Below are 22,123 nucleotides of genomic sequence, written 5' to 3' on the forward strand. Positions count from 1 at the left end.
CTGAAATGGAGATTCATGATGAATAATTCTTAACACTATTATACATCAAACTGTTAAAATTATTTTTGTTAGTCAAATACTTTCACTTTTCCTATGTATCTATCAATATTTACTTTTATCTGAAAGGAAGGGACTGTGCTAAATGTTGCTCGGACTAAAAGAATGTGTGGTAAGAAAGAGGCCAAAGGTCCAACCAGAAGCTCTAGGAGTCAAATGTCAGTCTGTCAACCCATATAGGCTCTGATAAGTTTTTGTGCTCTCATTTGTAAACTTAAGTATCCTTAAGGAGCGTGTAGTTTTAGTTGATTATATTTACAAATTTAGGATTTTCACTTAATGTCTTCTTACATTCCAAGATCATTCTTAATTTGTCTACATAACAGAGATAAACGTGAATGAATAGTTTGATGTTCTTTAACTAATTACATTCCATAAAGCCCCCTCCTTCATCTGAATTGCAGGAATTCTATGAGAACCTGTTGCAATTTTTTCCCTTGTTCTCTTGATATAACTCTTTTCCCTCAAGGCTGCTAATTAAAGTGTTCGTATCTTTTCATTAAAAAGTCTACCAAGTAAAACAAAGAATCAAACACTTTTCCTGTTTCTCAAAAGGAAATACACACACACACACACACACACATATAAATATATACATATATAAATAATTTTATAGTATCCAAAAAATGAATGTGTTGGTAGTAGAGTGAACAACTGTGCTTGTTTGCTCAGAACTGCAGAGTTTCCCACTATGTGGGTCTCTCTGTGATAAAAATGAGACAGTCCCCTACAAAACAAAACACTAGGTCACCTTAATGGTAGCTTGAGAGAAGGATTGGATGAGGCATTGGATACCAGAATCAGAAAGCTACAATTTTAGTTCTCCTATTTAAAGTATTCTTCTTTCACTGCTAAACAGCTGTGGAAAACAATCAAACACCAGATGGATGAATGAATTTAATGACCTTTGAGTTTCCTTTACACCAGTTTCTTACTAGAATCATCTGGTTAGCTTTTTAAAAATGACATTGCTCCCTCATTTAATTGGTCTGAAGGTAAGCCCCTGTCATGGACAGGTATGTTTGAAATCTCCAGCTGATTCTCATGTAAGTCAGGGCTAACACACTTTATATACATTCCAATATTCAAACTGTAGCTCCAGCAAGAGCTGTTCATAGCAAGGAAAAATCCACTTTATGATCTCTGATTTTTTAAATATTACATGCAAGCTTCTTCTTCACATTTAAAACAAATGAGAACCCACAAACTGAATTGATTTATTCATCTACATTTATGTATTCACCTAGGGTTCATGACATGTAAGTTTCTCCCTTATATACATATAAGTTTGCATTCCAACCATCAATTACCACCATCTATTGACATCATTTTTTTTTTTTTCAGGAAACTGTATTTAGTCACTGTGAGGCCATAAAGATTTAAAATGCAAGATTTCTGCTTTCAGGCAGCCTATCAGCCTTTCAGGCAGATTATATGAAAGGTGGTAAAATGATCAAGGCAAATGATCCCAAGACAAGCCCAAAGAGGAGGTGGTCATGGCCTGAGATGGTTAGGAAATCTTCACAAAGCACACATGCTTTTAAGAGGGCCTTGAGGACTGGGCAGAATTTCAATTAGAAGACCAGAGAAAGCATCCCAAAGAGAAAGAAAAGCAGTTTCTGGGGTTGCCGGGGTAAGAAGCAATGAGATTACCAAAGTTACATAAAATACAAATAATAAAGTTCACATTCTGAACAGTGCAAACTATATCTAAAGATGCACATAACTTGTATGAGGCCAACTGCTGAGCAAGGGAACATAATTAGCCCAATCACTTTTTTGGTGCTAACTACTGAAGACACTGAAGAAGAGAATTAGACTGGCTGATGAAACAGCTGGTTCAGCACAAACAGCAGACAAGCTTGGTCTATAATGCAGAGAACAAGCCACTGAACAGCAATAGCTCAAGCCCCTTCCCCCTCATACTAGGCCCACTGAAAAGATCTGATCACCATGACATTGAGGCAGGTGCTGCATGGGTCATTGTCAACCCCCTGAGGTTACTACTTAATCTGATCCAAGGAGGACTTAATGATGACAAAACAGATTTAGAACACAAATCATGCAAAAGGTACGAGCTGTCTTATATGTGATTATCAATCATTGATTTTCAATTACTTTTAGAATACAATGGTCTTTTCTCTGGATTTTGGAATTAAAGAACCTCTGTTCCATTTGTCTTAAACTCCTAGAATACTTAATTCTCAAACTTATTCCAATATCTGGTTTTCATTTAAGATGTTAACTAAATGCCAATGAATGATCTGGCTATGCAACTCAGCAAGTCAGTTGGCAAAATTAACATTTAGAAGTAGGCACCACTGGTTATTTCACACATTATTAACTTATATTACAATTCAAATAAGCTTACAGCTGGCAAAAAAAATCTCTTCTGTAAAGTGATCTCAAACATAATAGGCTTAATCAGAGATAAATTAAATTAGGCAGCCATGCATACTACAGCATATTAATTCTGAGTAGTTATTAAATACATTTTCTGTTATCACTGGTGTGAACATTATATGCAAACAAATTCTTCAAGAGGGTAGCAAATAAAGTTTATGTTTGGGATGTTATGTGCCTGACATTTTCCCATGTTTCCTAAAATGTTAAATAATCTTTTCAACTAATAATGGCACTAGGTTAAGTCCCCATAAATCAGTCAACTTCACTCCTAGGCAATTAAATAAATGAACAGCAGATAAAACTTCTAGTGTGGTTTTGGATTTTTCCAAAGAAAACTTTTTTACTTTTTATGGCAATAAAAAAAGCATTAATTCTGTTAGAGCAAAATTGTCCAAAATACAAGGTAGTAAATATTTATTATGTTAAAAATTGAGGCCGGGCGCTGTGGCTCATGCCTGTAATCCTAGCTCTTGGGAGGCCGAGGCGGGCGGATTGCTCAAGGTCAGGAGTTCAAAACCAGCCTGAGCAAGAGCGAGACCCGTCTCTACTATAAATAGAAAGAAATTAATTGGCCAACTGATATATATATAAAAAAATTAGCCGGGCATAGTGGCCAACTGATATATATATAAAAAAATTAGCCGGGCATAGTGGCGCATGCCTGTAGTCCCAGCTACTCGGGAGGCTGAGGCAGAAGGATCACTCAAGCCCAGGAGTTTGAGGTTGCTGTGAGCTAGGCTGACGCCACGGCACTCACTCTAGCCTGGACAACAAAAGTGAGACTCTGTCTCAAAAAAAAAAAAAAAAAAAAATTGATGCATTTCATTCTCTGTGAATGAAATTCTCTGTGACCTGGTTGCCTTAGAATACTCAAAGAAGGAAATTACTAAGGTTAAATGCTATTTTGTAAAGAAGATCCTACCATTCTCTCTTTCTTCTCTTAAACATGCTAGCAAATGATACTTTTGTGAAAGAAATAAAATGATACATCTAAGCCTTTACACATACACACACACACACATTACCTTCTTTGATGCACGTTTGCCTTATTACTTTATTATTTTATTAATCAACCAAGTCCTTTAATTTCTATGTCCAGAAGCAATTCAAGTTTCTAAAGGCATGAGCGCCTCCACTCCCAAGTCTGAGACACATGCTTGACATTCTTTGTGCTTTGCACATTTAAAACTCAATGTAAGGTGACAAGAACATTAAGCTGCCCAGTGAGCAAAATGTGAAACTAATCGCTATCTGTTCTACAGATAGTGGGTACAATAATTGGCAAATTAAAGTGCCTGAGAAGAGCTGGGCCACCTGCATCAAAAAGCATCACCTTGGAATGGCTAATGAAGATAAATGTACGCAGCTAGTTTTACTGACAACTCCTTCAAACACTGGCACACTGAAAAAGCAACATTACAGTACTTACTTCATTTACTATACAGTACACACCATGTAGAGTTTTTGTTATTTAAAGGGAAAAACCCAACCACCCACAATATCTTATATATACCTATGGGCTGAATTCAGACTAGCACTTACTCTTGAAAAGCCAATGCTTTCCTTAAGCTGGCAAACTGGCATAAACTTGCTTATTAAAATGTTGAACGTGTATCTTTATGACAACTAGGTTCAAATAAATTTAAAACCTACAAAAAAAGGAAATAATCTAGTTTTAATAAAGTTGCTACTATTCGTTCATTCATTCATTTACCCATTCATCCATTTATTGGACAATCACTGAATACCCACTATGTGCCAGGCACTGTGCTTGATTTTTGGCATAGAGAGATGGATGGCATTTCCTTAAGGAGCATGTGAACTACTGCAGGGAAGGAGTGTGCTTACAGGCGTGCATACAGGCAACTAAGAAGGACTGTCTGCTATTGTAGTCATGTTTTCAGAATGGGAACCTTTCAGGAGAAGACTCTCTCTTGAGCTGTATTCTAAAATGATTTTCAAAGAGTTTTTGAGGGTGAATAGTCTCCCAACCAGTAAAAACAAATAGCACATGCAAAATCAACAAGAAGGTCATGGTCTGCTTGAGGAAAAGAAATTGCCTTCAAAATATACGAAGGAAATAAATAACAGGAGGCCAGAGGTCAGCAGAGGATGAAGATGAAGCTAGAGAAAGGTGAGAATATGAAGGGCTGCAGAAGACATGTCTAGGAGTTTGGACTTAATCCTGCAGGAGAGTAGTTTTCAAAATACATGCCAGAGAAGCCTGGGGTCCTGGGGAGGGAGGCAAGCAGACTGGGAGAGAGGGAACGAAGAGAGGGGGGAGCAGGCAGGCAGGACTCGGGCCTGCAACCCTACCACAACCACAGTAGCTTTGCTAATATTTGTTTTACATATTGGGCCTTCTTATTACTATTTTTAAATAATTTTTAAATAACTTTTTATTTTGGGATAATCTTAGATTCACAAAAAAGTTGCAAAGATAATACAGACAGTTCAATTTCCCCTCATGTTAAAATCTCACAAGACCGTAGCACCTTAGTCATAACTAAGAAGCCAACACTGGTGCACTACTATTAACTAAACTCGAGACTTCATTTGGATTTTACTGTTAATAGTTTTCCCACTAATGTCCTTTCTCTGTTCCAGGATCCAACCCAGGATATCACACTGCATTGAGTCATCCTGTCTTTTTAGTCTCTTTTGTGCTGTGACAGTTTCTCAGTCTTTCCTTGTTTCCCATGACAGTGAGTCTTGAGTATCAGCCAAGTGTTTTACAGAACGTCCCTCCCTTTGGGGTAGCTGATGTTTTCCTCATGACTGATTAGGGTTATTGGGAAGAATATTACCGAGGAGAGCTAAACTCATCGCAGCACATCAAGGGACAGGCACATGACATCAGCACGATTTGTCACCATGGGGATGTTAACCTTGATCACTTGGTTAAGGTGGTGTCTACTAAGTTTTTCCACTGCAAAGTTACTGTTTTTCCTTTTAGAAGCCAGTTACTAAGCCCAGCCTACATTAAATGGGGAGGGTAAGCTTCACTCTCTGGAAGGGATGATATACCTACTGCTACTATTTGGAATTCTTCTATGAGGAGATTTATACCTATGTTTCCTTATAACAATTTCATAGTTTTAGCTTTTACATTTAAATCTTTGATCAATTTCGAATTAATTACTATATTTGGTATGATGTAAGTGTCCTAATTCATTCTTTTGCATGTAGAAATCCAGTTGTCCCAGCACCACTTGTTGAAAAGACTATTCTTTCCTCCATTGAGTTGTCCTGGAACCCTTGTTGAAAATCAACTGACCATACATGTATGGGTTTATTTATGGATTCTCTATTCTACTCCATTGATCTAGCTGTCTATCCTTATGCCGGTACCACAGAGTCTTGATTACTGTGGTAAGTTTTAAAATTGGGAAGTATGAGCCCTCTAATTGTTCTTATTCAAGATTGTTTTGGCTATTCTGGGTCTCTTGTATTTCCATATGAAGTTTAGGATCATCTTATAAATTTCTTTTAAAAATCCCCCTACAGTTTTTATAGGGATTGCATTGAATCTGTAGATAAATTTGGGGAGTATTGACATTTTACATTAAGCCATCTATGAAAATGAAGTGTTTCTCTGTTTATTTAGGTCATCTTTAATTTTTTTCAACAATGCTTTGCAGTTTTCAGTGTACATGTCTTATACTTCTTTTGTTAAATTTATTCCTAAGTATTTTATTATTTATGATGCTATTATAAATGGAATTGTTTCCTTAATTTCATTTTTAGATTGCTCATTGCTAGTGTATAGAACTAGTTTTTGCATGTTGATTTCATATCTTGTAACCTTGCTGAACTCATTTATTAGTGCTAATAGTTTTCTTGTGTGTGTGAATGTGAATTTCTTAGTATTTTCTCTATATAAGACCATTTCATCTGCAAATAAAGTTTGTTTTATTTCTTCATTTCCAATTAAGATGCATTTTATATATTTTTCTTGCCTAATTTCCTAGGCTACATTGTCCAGTATATTACTGACAAGAAGTAACTAAACTGGAAATCTATCTTCTTCCTAATCTTAGTGGAAAACTTTCAGTCTTTCATCAATAATTATAATGTTAGTTGTGGGTTTTTCATAGATGCCCGTTATCAGGGTGAGAAAGTTTCCTTATGTTCCTAATTTGTTTGGTGTATTTCCCATGAAAGGGATTTTGTTAAATGCTTTTTCTATGGCTATTGGGATGATTGTATGGTTTTTGTCTTTTATTTTATTAATATAGTGATTAGTTTTTATTTAGTTTTATTAATATAGTGATTATATTGATTAGTTTCTAAATGTTGCAGTAACCTTGCATTCCTGGGGTAAATCCCACTTGGTCATGGTGTATAATCCTTTTTTTATGTTGCTGTATTCAATTTGCTGGTAGTATGTTGAAGATTTTTCTATCTATATTCATAAAGAATACTGGTCTACAGTTTCTTTTCTTGTTATTTCTTTGTCAGGTCTTGGTATCAGGATAATACTAAAATTGTAGTTTCACATATTAGCAAGAAACCATTGAAAAATCAAAAATTTAAATTCTATCTACAATATTAAAAAATAAAATTCTTAGTAATAAGTATATCAATAGGTATTAAGACTTTTATACAAAAACTACAATTTGCTGAGAGATATTAAAGACCTATATAAGTGGAGAGAGAGTGTATGCTGATAGATTTTAGAAGGCTCAATATTGATGTGATGCCAATTCTTTTGAAATTGACCCCAAGAATCAATATATTCTGAATCATAATCCCACCCAGCTGATTTCTTGGAAACCAGTAAAGTAATTCTAAAATCGATCTAAAATTTTATAGGAACTAGAATATCAAAACCAATTTTGTAAAGAAAGCACAAAAAATGGAGGGCTTATAAACCATTTGACTTGAAGACATACTATAAAGCTACGGAAATCAGTGTAGTGTGGTACTGGCATAAAGAGCTACAAAATCAATGGAACAGAGCAGAGAGCTCAGAAACAGATGTACACTTGTATGGTCATTTGATTTTTGAGCACAATAGAAGGAATTCCAATGGAGAAAGAAAAAACTTCAAATAGTGCTGGAAGAATTAAATGTCCATTTAGAAAACATAAAAAGGCTCTAACCTGCCCTCATACAATAAATAAAAGTTAATTCAATATGGATCATAAATTCAAACATAAAAGCTAAAGCTATAAAGCTTTTCAAAGAAATCATATACATACATATCTATATCTATATCTATATATAGATATTTTTTTTGCTTAGGGATGACGTTTTTTTAGACATGATACAGAAAAAAATAACCATGAAAGAAAAAAAAAATCCCTGATATGGCTGGGCATGGTGGCTCACGCCTGTAATCCTAGCACTCTGGGAGGCCAAGGCTGGAGGATCACTGGAGGTCAGGAGTTCGAAACCAGCCTGAGCAAGAGCGAGACCCCGTCTCTACTATAAATAGAAAGAAATTAACTGGCCAACTAATATATATAGAAAAAATTAGCTGGGCATGGTGGCACATGCCTGTAGTCCCAGCTACTTGGGAGGCTGAGGCAGAAGAATTGCTTGAGCCGAGAAGTTTGAGGTTGCTGTGAGGTAGGCTGATGCCATGGCCCTCACTCTAGCCTGGGCAACAAAGCAAGACTCTGTCTCAAAAAAAAAAAAAAAAAAAAAAAAAATCCCTGATAAATTAGACCTGAAAATTTAAAACTTCTCCTCAAAAGAGGCATTAAGGGAATGAATGGGCAAGGTACAGATTAAAAGGGAATTGCTTGTAAAATATATAGCTGATAAAATACTGGTCTATATTTTTATGCATACATTTTCATATATGGTTCATACATATAAAGAACTCCACACCTCAATAATGAAAATACAAACAACCTAATATAAAAATGGGACAATTATTTTAATGAACACGTTACAAAGGAAATTACAAATATGAATGACCAGAGCATATGAAAATAATTTCAACATATTAGTCATCAAGGAAAATGCATATTAGATCATAATGAAATACCACTACAAATCCACCAAATTGGCTAAAATTAAAAAACTTGACAGCATCAAACATGGGTGGGGATGTGAAACAACTAAAACTCTCATATATTGTTGGTGGGAATGTAAACAACTAGATCTGGCAATTTCTTCTAAAACTAAACCAGCACCTACCTATGACCACAATTATACTTTAGATATTGACCTAATAGAAATGAATACTTCTGTCCACAAAAACACTTTTTCAAGAATGTTCATAGAAGCCCATTCATACTAGTCAGAACATGGAGGAATAGACAAACAAACTTTAAAATGGAATACCACTCAGTAATATACAGATAAGAACTACCAATAAACTCAAGGACAGATTAATCTCAAAAACATTATGCTATGTGAAAGGAGTCTGACACAAAAGAATACATAGCGTGTTTCTATTTAAATAAGGTTCTAGAACAAGAATTGATTTACTCTGGGTAGGGTGGGAATTTACTGGGAAGGGGCCAGAAGGAACTTTCTAGGGTAACATGGATTTCAGTGGAACAAATGTACAGACTTATCAGAACACATGGTGATTCATTCATAAAACTTGTGCATTTTGTAACATGTCAGTTTTATCTCCAAAAAAGGAAATCATAAACAAAATTTGAATTCTGGTAATAACAGACATGCTGAAGTATTTAGGGGGAAATATAATGATGTCTACAACTTACTTTGAAATGTGTCCAAAAATAAGATGGATTCATGGATGGATAGAGGGATAGAATGATGCACAGTGGTGGGTATATGAGTGTTCACTCTAAATTTATTTCAACTTTTCTGCATGGTTAAGCATTTTCATAGTAAAATGTTGGAAAATAAATCCTTTAAAATGGAGTCTTTCACAATAAAAAATAACTAAAAGGAAAAAAAAGGAGAAAGCAATCCCAGCTTCATAAGTTACTAGCCACGTTTCTTAAATAAATAAGTAATCTAAGCCTAAATTCCTCATTTATAAAATATAAATAATATCTACTATATAAGATTGTTAAAGGACTATACTTGCTAATATATGTAAAGAACTGTTCCTGGTATAAGTAAGCACTAAGTAAATGTTATACCTACTATTTTTAGTAAGCATAGAGTATCTATGGTCATAAACTCACAAAAAATAAAATTTCTTAGAAACAGAAGAGGATAATGTTTGCACACTTTGTTAAAAGAATTGTAATGTTTGTTGCATGGACAAAATCAGATTCACTATGATTTTTTTTCTACATATGAATACCACTTATTAGGATCCCTAAGTGAATGAGCTAGTAGAAAGGAAATATTATATTTTTTAAAAACCCATAAAGCATATTTTTAGAAATGGTATTTCCTTGACTTTCATTCCAGGAAAATGCTAACACACGGCATGAAGCATGTGGGGCCCAGAAAAGCAAGGCTGCCAGATGCCACAGTAATAAATAGAGCGGGGCCTTGGAGACCAAGCATAAAAGGAGAATGTGGAGTACTACATCTCCAACGCCCTTCCCATCTGGTATTAAGCCCACTGAAGTTATGGGATTTTTGGAAACTCACCTTTGTAAGCTACCTTTAATTAATTTTCTTATTTATTTGTTCAGCAAACATTTAAATCATGGCCTAAGATGAGCCAAGCACTATGCACACCTTCCAGGACCTTAGCAAAATGAAGCTGGGTAAGGTAATTTTAGAAGAAAAAATGTTCTAAGTGCCATATAACGAAAGGTTAATACTATTTATATCCTGCCATCCCCCTTTTCAATATTCATTTCACAAATACAAGTTTAGCATTTTCAACCAATAGATTAAGCAACAGCATATTTTCTCAAATGACAGGAACTCTAAGATAGGGGGGAAAAAGTAGCAGAATTTCTTACATGGTATATGTCTTACTTTGCTAAAGAAACACATAAGTGAAAATAGGCTTTTATAAATTATATTTTCTATAGGGCTTGTATTATTTTTATAAGTAGATATTTTCAATGTAAGTAGAATTTTTTAACATAATATCTATTACTTTCAACATAGTTATGTTTCTGATGAGAAAACTGAGCTCCAGAATGTTGAAAATTAATTGTTTCATCTTCTTATGACTGCCATCCTTTTGCTTGTCAAGTGTATATACTTGTGATAATTCTAAGAAACTACTGTTAATGGACTTTTAACAGTCCAAATTTTAAAACAAAACATTCTTTATTTTATTTATATGACTAGTCAAGTGCAGTAGTGATAAGGGGTGAAAGAGTAGAACAAGGAGTTCAATCTGTAACTGACTGTGATCAATCAGTTAAGATAACTTACTCCCTTCAAACAAACATCCAAAATTCTTTTGACTTACATGAAAAGTGCATTCCATTCCCTTAGCTCATCTTTGGTGGTGGTAGAGAATTATACATTCTCTGCTAAAATTTAGGATGGAATTTCTAACAGTGATGCCATTGTTCAGTAAATAACAGTCTTTGTGTGTGTGAAAAATTTAAAGTGAGTGGAAATGATCTCAGAAATTTTATCTGGAAAATTTTGCCTATAGTATTTATTCAAGTGTTATTCATATTTTAGGAAAGAGTTTAGAAAAATGTCTTTTTCATAAAAATATGTAGTTCCCTTGTGTCTATTTAAAAAGGAACTCCCTCTCTTACCTCCAGCATACACACTCGAACTGTGTGCTATCTATGGAAGCTAAAGATAAAATTAAAGAAACACTGGCCACATGCCAAATTCTGGGACAATAGGGAAGAGAAAGCTGGTCAGCAATCACCCTTCTTAGTCCTTATCTTTTCCTCCCCTTATCTTACCCATGCTAAGGATGCTGGGACGTCTGCACTCCCTTACCTCTCTCTCTGAGTAGAGACATAATCTCTAAGTCAGGTGCCCTGCACTTTTAATGTCTTATTGTTCTTCCCCTTGAGGAAGACCTCACTGTTAAGAGGAAATAAAATTCTATATGTAAAAGAAAATATTCAGTCACTTGGAAATCATCTTTCTAGGCTATACCAACAATACATCTGCAATCTTAAAACAGTCTTTCAATTTAAACAGTAATACATTTGTCCAAGAAGTGTATTAGAAGACCTGTATTCCAATTAAGTTTACTACTGACTTCAGGCTTTCTAAATTAATACAAGTTGCTCAGGATGGTAAAAGGCCAAACATTTGTAATTCTTCCCAGTGTGTATCATCCCAGAATAAAACAGTTAGCGGAAATCAGGGACTCATGAAACAGGACAGAGAGGATTTTTGTTGTTGTGGTTTTCATCAGCCACAAGCTTGTATTACTATATTTGCTTGAGAGTGTACAACTGCCCTTGAAATGAAACATGACATAATCCCAACAAGTGTACTCTCTCCTTAGTTCACCCTAATTAGGGAGGCTTCCTTATATTAATTGTATCTCTTACACAAGCATCTGTGAGACTCTTTGTCCTTAATTATATATGTCTATGTCTCAAGTATTAAGAGCACACTTGAAGTTTAAGATTTTCCCAAGTTCCTAACACTTATCAGCTTTGGTTTTTGCCTAAACTTGTTAATCTAATTTTGTCTACTCCACACTTCAGGGAATAATGCACTGCTTATCTTTACATTTTGGATAACTGTTTCTCTATTAGAGAATTCAAATTTAGGTTTCAATTTATTAAGTTGTTGATCCTTTAACTGGAATTAAGAACCACACTTAGTTTTTGTCTTTTGTGGTTTTTTTTTTTAACTCCTCTCTGTTTCATTTCAAATTTTAATAGAACTTTGTCAAATTTTATTTTAAAAATCTATAATGCAACATCATGACCAATCTGCTTCCTGCCAAACCATAAGTGGTCTAATTATTACTTTCTGAAAAAAATTCACATGGACCCTGACATAAAAAGAAAAGAAAAGGCCAGGTGTGGTGGCTCACACCTGTAATCCTAGCACTTTGGGATGTCGAGGCAGGAGGACTGCTGAGGCCAGGAGTTGGAGACCAGCCTGAGCAACGTAGTGAGACCTTGTCTCTACAAAAAAGTAGAAAAACTAGCTGGGTGTGGTGGTGCCTACCTATAGTCCCAACTACTCAGGCAGCTGAGGCAGGGAGATCACTTGGGCCCAGGAATTTGAGGTTACAGTAAACTATGATGATGCCACTGTACTTCAGCCCAGGCAATAGAGAAAGACCCTATAGAAAGAAACAGAGAGAGAGAAAAAAAAAGAAGAAGAAGAAGAGGAGGAGAGGAGAGGAGAAGAGAGGAGAGGAGAGGAGAGGGGAGGGGAGGGGAGGGGAGGGGAAGGGAGGAGAGGAGAGGAGAGGAGAGGAGAGGAGAGGAAGGAAAGAAGGAAAGGAGGAAAGGAGGGAGGGAGAGAGGAAGGGAGGAGGGGAAGAAGGGAGGGAGGGAAGGAAATAAAATGTAGAAGGATTACATCAGGCCTATTACTAGACATGTTTTCTCACATTCCTCTGCAGCTTGGTCTTGGCTGGCATTGAAACCCAGTGGCTCCCCTCCAGCTCCTAAGAGAATGAGCCTACAGAGAAGGGAGAGGAAGGCAAGGAAGGCTGTAGATCGTTGGTAATTTGAGCTGAGTCCCCATGCGATAACTTGGAGGCAGACAGATTGACAGAACAGCTATTTGATTTCCTAAAGTAAATCTACTGGAAATAGAGAGTTTATAATTTGTTGGAATTCTACCACATTTTTAAATAAATGTGCCAAATGCGAACCCAAGGACATCAGATCTATCATGATGATGGATATTGATAAATATAACAAGTTTACTGCTAAGAAAATAGCACTAATAACCTTATATTGAAAATATCAGTGCTACCACAGAACAGTTTCTATTTAAAAACATCTGTGAGCCAAGCCTGAAAAGCTACCCTGCTGATTCCACACACCCATGACAGTCTAAGCAGTGTGGTGACGGCCAGCGGGGCAGCGATAGGGAATGTGTGCCAACATTTCTGACGGAAATTCTACTTTCTGAGGACTTACGCTCCGTTACAAAAGTCTGCTGAAAACTAAAACTGGCACAAATCTTAGCTTAGCAGAATTCTATCATATACAACAAAAATGAAGATTAAGAATGGGGAAACCCTACAAACTTGACTTTCAGAAAAGACCAGAGCGTTGCTAAAGAAAACCAAAGGATTAGTAATTAATCTTTTTACATAGAAAATTACATTTGGAAAAGTGGTAAGATCATTAGACTGGAAGTCTAATAATTTCCAGTATCTGGAAGGGAATAAATAATTTAAAAGAGCAATGACTGAATACAGGAAAAACGATATCAGTTTTAGAAATAATTGCTTTTACTCTTAAATGTTTTATGTTGTGTATTTTTAGTGGTGGCAACTGGCTGAGCCTACGATCATATACAAAAATATAATTGACCCAAAAAAAAAAGCTTTACTCTCTTAAAATAGCAAAATAAGAACAGAATTTGAGAATAGTCTAAACTTAAAGACATACAGTTCTTAAAATTTTAATGTAGAGGATACTTTTTTAGGGTCCTAAATAAGCTAGGAATCCTAAACACAGACTTTAATTTGAGTACTTCTTAGAAATTGATGCTCTCAGTTAACTCTGATCTTCCCTTTGTTTATAGATCTCAGTTTTTTAGTCACAGGAGGTCAAGTGTTGACATAAGTGGTCCAATAGATGAAAGATGATTAATAGAAAATTTAACATATCTCCAAGTCAAATGAGCACATAACCTCTACAAATATTTATTACTAGAATATAACCTGTACAAATATTTATTATTTTGTTTATTCATTCAATTACTCAAAAAATATTTAGCACACACTAGGCAAAATGTTCCATAGAACAACCCTAAAGTCTACCAAAAAAATACAAATATATACTCATTTGATAATTTTTGATAGCTCCCATTTTGTGAAGGTACCAAACACTAAGAAAACATTTGAGATAGATCTGAAATCTTTCACAATATACCAAACTTTTAAAAACTCATGCACATTTTTCTAACGTTCTCATGAAATGAGACAAAAGGGAATTTTTTTCCTGCTCTAATGGAAGAGAAAAGGCCTCTAATACAAGGTGCCCTCCAAGATAATGGAGTGTAAAAGAATGTGCAAATGTACTTCAGAAAGTCTCTCTCCTGGACACCAATTGAGTCTCAGAAGCTAAGGGCAGGAAATAACCACTTTTTCCTTCTTTTGCTGTCTCTAGTTTGTCTTTGCTCTATTTTTTTGGTCAGTTCTTAACTCTTCAGACACAACTGTACTTGATTGAGATGGAACTGGTAAAGCCACATTAGAAACTGCTCATGGAAAAATCAATAGAAAAGCATAGAGGTACATTTAAGAGAAACAACAAAACAAAACAGAAACTTTGTTGACAGGAAGGAAATAAAAGATGTTGTAGTAGAATGTAAAGAACAGATATTTCCCAAGGGCCTATTCCACTACAGCCTATAGAATAGTAAACTCACATGTCTGCTGTGAAAGATGAGATGGGTGCAGGCAGATGACTGTCCAGAAAAAGCAAAAGACTGGTAAATGTTCTGTCATGAAAAGCTGAACATACTTCATTTGTGGAAAACCATACAATTAACTACTACGAATGAGCCAGACCTGCATCTGTTAACAGAGATAATTCTAAAAAAATTAGTGTTGAGAAAAAACAATTTTAAAGGCATATATTCAGCACGATCCCATCTATGTAAACTTAAAAATAATACTGTATATATATATATAAACAGACATATTAATTATGCATATATATAACAAATGGAATAATGTACAATATCCTTGTTATATTAATACTACCTCTGGAAAGGGGAAAGTAGGAAGAATGGTAGGGTTTTTTTTAACTGTAAAAGTTAGAGATCTGAAGCAAATATGGTAGTATCAACATTTTAAAATATGGGGTAGATACATCAGCTTTATTCTTTTCTGTAGGTTTAAGGTATTTCATAATAAAAATGAATATATATTTTGAAATTTCTTGTTAAAAAAGAAAACTGCAGACATTGAGACAATTAGAAGGAACTGTTCCAATAAGTCTAATTTTCTTGCTTCTGAGATGGGAATATATAAGGCTGATTATTTTCCACCTTCAGAAATAGGAATGATGGAAAGTTCATGTAGAAAAAAGATTGTCCTTAATATGAGAAGTCAGTGGCACTTTTGGCAAATGGGTGGTCATTTCCAGATAGAAGTTAATTATCTGAACCTAATTATATTGAGTCCTTATGTTAGTCTGTTTTGCATCACTATAAAGGAATACCCAGGACTGGGTAATTCATAAAGTAAAGAGGTTTATTTGGCTCATGGCTCTGCAGGCTGCGCCAGCATCTGCTTCTGGTGAGGGCTTCAGGGAACTTTTGATCAAGGTAGAAAGCAAAGAGTAGCAGAAGTGTCATATGGCATGAGAAGGGGCAAGAGAGAGGGAGGAGGTGGTACCAGGTTCCTTTAAACAACTGACTCTCATGTGAACTAGTAAAGCCAGAACTCACTCATTACCTTGGGGAGGGCCCAAAGCCATTCATGAAGGATCTGCCCCCCAAGACCCAAATAACTCGCAGCAGGCCACTCCTCCACACTGGGGATGGAATTTCAAGATGAGATTTGGAGAGGCCAAATATCCAAATTATATCAGTCTTCTAGCTTTAAAACAGTGTTTCAACTCATATTCACGTGGGTTATTCTTTCTCTTCCTTATGGGGTGTTAATGTAAGGTTTAAGGGACACAATTAATGGATGCCACATTTTCACTATTTCTACAAATGTATGATTAGAGCCTGGGTTTTGGAATAATAATTTGCACACTTATGAGTGTTGATTAGCTGTGTAGGACCACAGTTAACATTTTATTTTTGAGCTCCTCACAAAGACTTTCTTTTCTTTCAAAATTGCCAATTAACATTTTCTAATATAATTCCCAAAGAGCTCATTCACTGGGTGCTAGGGGGCCTCCAGCAGGAAGGAAACCTACTAACATTTTATTAATTTTGGATCATGTGTAATTCTTAGAATTAATGGCAATGAGCCAGAGAGGATTTTTTAAAAATCATAATGGAAAATAAGCCTGAAACATTTTACTAGTGAGGCAAGAGTCACTTGAGATATATTATTAAATATAAGGGGTAGAAATAAATCACAGACACAAGTGGTATTACACAGCATGCATTTGTCTGAAAAAATAGTCTCCATGCATGAGGATTAGATATACACCCACAATAAGAGGGCATATTGGTCTATAATTTTCAATATTACATCCTTGTATTTTTTATTATATGCTATTTTTCAACTAGCAGAGGAACATGTTCTCATAAGGCTAATATTTATTCTTCCATGTTTATAGAGCTAGTAGTGCATTTCAGGAAATGAGAAATTCTGAGAAGCCAAATATAACTTGATGTCCTACGCACAAAAGAAGACAAGACAGGAAAATCCCATGTTTTAAAAACCTGACTCAGGAACTCAGTCATAAAGCTTTAAATAATTAAATAACATAAGATAATGGAAGTCTTTTGATATTATTTTTTTCTATCCCCATAAAAGTAGCCTTTTTATAGATGATACATAATATCACACAGGATTTCTCATTTTACTAGAAAGCAAAGAAAAGGCTCCGTTAGTCCAGTTCTCATTTTCAACTCTCTACTTTGTGTATTTTGTGGAAGCTAAAGCAGATATTAAGTATAATCCCACTATAAAAACTGAAACACCCCTACTTAAAACTGTAACTTTAACTCCTGAATTATCATTTTGTTATTAAATAATCCATATACTTAATGATTTCTTACCTTACACCCAAAGAAAATACGCATGCATGAGAATTTGATTTTCCATGGAGAAACTGTACCCATATTATGGTAAAAGTCTCAAGAGATAAGAGCCTTAGCAAAGCTTTTGGGGGAAGAAATTTCCCAAAGATCAATTGTGTCTGTCTTCGCCTTTAAATTTATAACTTTACTTGAGCCTTTGGAAGGATCAGGAGAGAGAGAGAAGTTGCCATTTCCTCACATTCCAGATGCATGAAAAACAAACTGGGAGCCTGGGACAGACAGGTGAGGGAGAAGGCAGAGAAGCTGACCACACAGCAGGGGAGTGAGGTAAAGGATGTTGGACTGAAGGGAAAGGGAGGTTAAGCCAGAAGCAAGCACCTCTTGGGCTCCCCATAAACTGATCCTTGCATTTCTGAGGAAGCCTGTGGCCTAGAGCAGAGAGTTGAAACTAGGGTGCTTGGTGAAAAGCAAATGAAAAGAATAATACTTCATTACTTACCTTTTTCTCAGTCTTCCCTCAGATTTCATATTTTCAACCCCTTCCACTTGGTACCTGACCTCAGCCTTTGTGACCTCAGCCCCACTGCTTCCCTCTATCCCCAGAGCTGTCCTCTCTCTGCCATCTCCTATACTGAGTTCTAATAGTACCTTTCCCTAATCCAAGTTCCTATACGAAACAAAAATGATCTCCTTTAAACACCAAACTAGAATTTCTGGTTCTTCGAAAGAGTCCACCCATCCATAAGTGCATGTTAGTGTGTTTCTAGACAGCTGAAAAATAAATGTAAGCTCAGAGTAGATGTATGATAGCATGGAAGGAGAATGGCACCCAGAGTTACATAGAGGGGCTGGGACCAGCTGCACCCTGCTCTCAACTCTGCCAGTTCAGACCTGTCAACTATTAAGTGAGGAGTTTGGGGTCTAGGCAATCACAGAATTCCTCTGCAGGGATGTGGGAAGGAAAGTTTGAATCTGGTTGTAACAATGACTGAGGGGTGGTGGGACTCTTGGCCTTTGGTTCCTCAGAACCAGGATTATTATATATGCAGACATGCATGGAATAATCTTTCATCACAAAGAACTGTCCCACTTAAAATGCCAATAAGCCCTGATGGAGAAATATCAATAGGTGATTTTTAATGCTCCTTCAACTTGTCTAGACTCTTAAACTTAAGTGAAATGTAAGGAACTTATAAGACTCAGCAAAGAATTGTGAGGATAAGTAACATTTTAGATTATACAATTTTATAGGAAAAAATTTTTAAATGGTCTTAATCTCCCCCCAAAAGAAAAAGAATGATTTAAGAACTGAGACTACGATGATATGGGTGGACTCTGACCAATATATTTTCTCTTTCCATAGAAAAAGAAATAAAAACAAGATAAGGGATCAAAGGAGGGGACAGAATTTGCATTAGACTTGCAGTTAGAGCAAGTGTGTGTGTGTGTGTGTGTGTGTGTGTGTGTGTGTGTGTGTGTACGCACCTATGCTAAAGTGGGCAAATAATGCTCAGTCTGACCTCAATCCAGGGGCAAAAGAAAACTAGAGTGTTTCAGGAACCAGGGCAACATGCAGAAAATGGGCCAGCAGTCCTGGGAAGTCCTCCTGCAATGATCAGCAAGCAACTATCAATATAGAAAAAGCATTTGACAAAATTCAACACCGTTTCATGTTTAAAATAAAGAATAAGAAGGTAGAATGGTAGTTGCCAGGAGCTGAAGGGAGGGGAAATGGGGAGTTGCTTTTCAACACATAGAATTTCAAGTCATGCAAGATGAAAAGGTTGTGAGGATTTGCGTATAATAATGTGCATATAGTTAACAATAACATATTATGTACTTAAAAATTTGTTAAATAGTAGATTTTGTTTTGCTTTTTTTTTTTTTTAACCACAATTAAAAAAATTTTTTTAAAAAGGAAACTGGATCCCTGGGTACACTGGATATGAAAGTTAGAAAACAGATTCTTATTGGTTTCAGACAATTCATGTGGAATCTTGCTTGTAGACTAGGGAGGAGCATTTAAGTAACTTCTCAAGTCCTTTCTAGCACTTCTGTTTCTATGGATACAGTTATTAGGTTCCGACACACTGTGACATCCTACCAAATTGACAAACTGGAGAGTTGAGGGTGGAGGCACAACCTCCATCTGCCCTACCCCCAGTCCATGGCCTACCTCACGCTTCAATGTCAGTTAATCACGAGGCCTAACAACCAAGGGTGCAGTGGGGAAACTGGAATCTAGCCCAGCAGTACAGTAACATCTACTTTGACTCTCAGCAGAAATAAAAAAAAAAAAAAAAAAAAAGCAAAACTGCAGTAAAGGGCTATTAAGGGAGAAAACATTTGTCACTGTGGACAGAATAAAAGTACCACAAAATGAAATAAATGCCTGTGGGAGAAGATGTGTCAGGCTAGAAAGTACTGTGTTCCTTCTCCTTTGCTCTTCATTTAGTTTCTGTCCACTCAATGTACCAAGCTTTACCCTATACCCTGTTTCTTTTCCCAGCTATGAATGATGCACAGACTGAAGTTAGCCTTTGGTTAGGTTTGACAGAAAGTACCTTCAAAATAAAAGTGTTTTACTTGGTGCTATCTCAACAGCAAACATGTACTTCCAAAATGAAACGCATGCTTTGCTAGTAAGCTTTTTCCTTGAGTAAGCAACAATATTGTTAGCAATTTTTCAAACTTTTAATATATAATACAAACCCTATTCTATCATTTATAAATCATAGGGTGAGTACCCCCTGGTAGAACTAAATGAAAACATTCTGGCCACTCATTTTTATAATTTGAAAAATGTCATAATAATGACAATACTAGTTCATATTGACAAATGCAGTTTTGATTTTCGATATTTCAAAATATAATTTATCCACATTTCAAAATATAATTTATCCACAAGGTCTTAAATAATTGAAAGTACTTAACAAAATCTGATATATGTAGACACTTGATACAAATTTATTGAATCTATTCAGTTAGAATTTATGAATACAGAAATAAAATTTGTTTTAAACCAATGTAGGGTACATTTTATTTCTAATGTCCTTATAATATCCCATAGAGTATACACAAATAAATACGAGAAGGTATTTCATTTCATTTATATTGTTCAATGAAATTAGAAGATTATAATATGTGTAAAATCTACTTCCAGAGTTCTAATTGAAATAGAGTATGACTATTATCCATTTAAAAAAATAACCCTCAAAGTTAATACCTTCAGTAAGGAGAATGAAAAAACTAACACAAACCTTGAAACTGCCAGCAGCTCAGAGGACAAATGTGTTCTTCAGGGACTTGATTGAAACAATGTATTCATGAAAGTCTTTTAAATGGAAGCTGGTCACAAAGGAAGTCCCATGGAAGACAGTGTGGCTCTGACATACCAGAGGCTTCTGCAAAGCAAAGCAAAGCACAATATTAGGAAATGTCCAAGGTACCATTACTGCCTGGCCCAGCCATTGTGGTCAGAAAGTGCTATATTAGCACCTGCAGGTACTATCAGCCTGATAGTAATTAATTTATTTTAGTTTTGTACCGAAATCTTGTTATTCATAAATGCCAAAGTGGGACAGTAATCTTTCAGCACTGTATTTAGAAATTTCTAAAAGTCAGGAGTATTTTTTAACGAAGCAAACTTCTGCTTTTCCTCTTACCTAAGGAGGTGAGGACTGAAGAAGTGTGGGCAGGGTATGAACACAAAGGTGGCGACAGTATTTACTGAGTGCCTACCAGCTGTAAGGGGCTTTGTAAATAAACATGGGATCTTTAATCTGAACAGCCCTGCAACTGGAATAGTACTGGCTCCGTTCTACAGATGAGAAGACGAAGGCACAGACTGCTGAGCTCAGACTTAGAAACTGCATCTATCAAAGCCCAAAGGCCTCAGAGCAGGTAGTTTCCCTGATTTCACTCCAGGTGATTTAGAAAAACATTTCACAAACAGAATTGACAAGAGAACACATAACACTGCAGTATACTGAACTAATTCAAATATTACTAAATTAAGAAATTGTCTTTCCTAATTTGCTTTTGTTCTATATTAAATATTGTCTTATTCAGTCAGGTCCGCAGACACCCAGCTTTAAGCAGTGCACTTTGTCTCACACATTTCTTCCTTACACAAAGAAAGAGAACTTGTTGGAAACCAAGGAGCTGTCCTCTGTCATGGTGTGCGTGTATGCAGTACTCTATTAAGACTAGTGATGCAAACCTCTCATCTTCCTCCAGCCCCTCACATGACCCAGAGATCCTCTGCTGTCCACATGAAAGGGAAAACTTAGTTTTCCTGATGCATTTAGGAACCAAGCCCACAGCCTCTGTGGCTGTCACTGAGTGATTGCTGTACCTCCTTATGGCTACATCCATCTTAATGGCTGAAGGTGACTGAGGGCTCTACATAGGTTTCTGTTTTCATTGTTAGTCAATTTTCTCCATGTTTCTGATGGTTACAGTATCAACACAGAGGGTCCCTCAGTTTACCCCCACCAGCTGTCCCAGCCCCAATGCTCACATTGCATATCAGGGTCACTGCTCACCAACTAAGCACTTCAACATTTCCCTCAAAATACCAGCTTTTAATGCCATAGACTTTTGTCTGAGTCATACAACTGTTAGCTCATGGCCACACTACGCTAGGAAAGTATCTCAGAAAGGCTTGAAAATGATGGAGCCAGGAAGGTCACACATAACTTTTAAAATTTTTATTAAATTAAAATAAAATTTTTATTTTATTTTATTTTTGGCAACAGGAACTTCAGTCATAAATAGAGAAACAGGGGAAAATGATGGATAGTTTTTCAAGTTCTATGGACCAAAGCCTAGGAAATTACCTGGGGAAAAAAAGAAAAAAGAACAGAGAAAAGCAGAATTGGTTTATCTTTGCACAAAAGAAGAAAGGAGAGCTTGACAAAAAAATAGGGAAAAAACATTTGGACCATAGAATTAAACC

General features: G+C 35.9%; 1 protein-coding gene across 7 annotated transcripts in view; it reads right to left on the reverse strand.

Annotated features, from left to right (window-relative positions):
• Positions 1-22,123, reverse strand: part of ENOX1 (ecto-NOX disulfide-thiol exchanger 1) — a 511,925-nt gene that overhangs the window by 232,650 nt on the left and 257,152 nt on the right. For 6 of the 7 annotated variants that reach the window (XM_076009424.1, XM_076009420.1, XM_076009423.1 and 3 more), the window contains one exon: positions 20,424-20,567. The gene's annotated coding sequence lies outside the window, so the exon portion shown is untranslated. Of the gene's footprint in view, positions 1-4,005; positions 4,192-20,423; positions 20,568-22,123 lie in introns of those variants that run through there. The other variant, XM_076009422.1, reaches the window with a different exon arrangement.

Source organism: Microcebus murinus, chromosome 13 (genome assembly GCF_040939455.1).
Source record: "Microcebus murinus isolate Inina chromosome 13, M.murinus_Inina_mat1.0, whole genome shotgun sequence".
Classification (NCBI taxonomy): Eukaryota; Metazoa; Chordata; class Mammalia; order Primates; family Cheirogaleidae; genus Microcebus; species Microcebus murinus.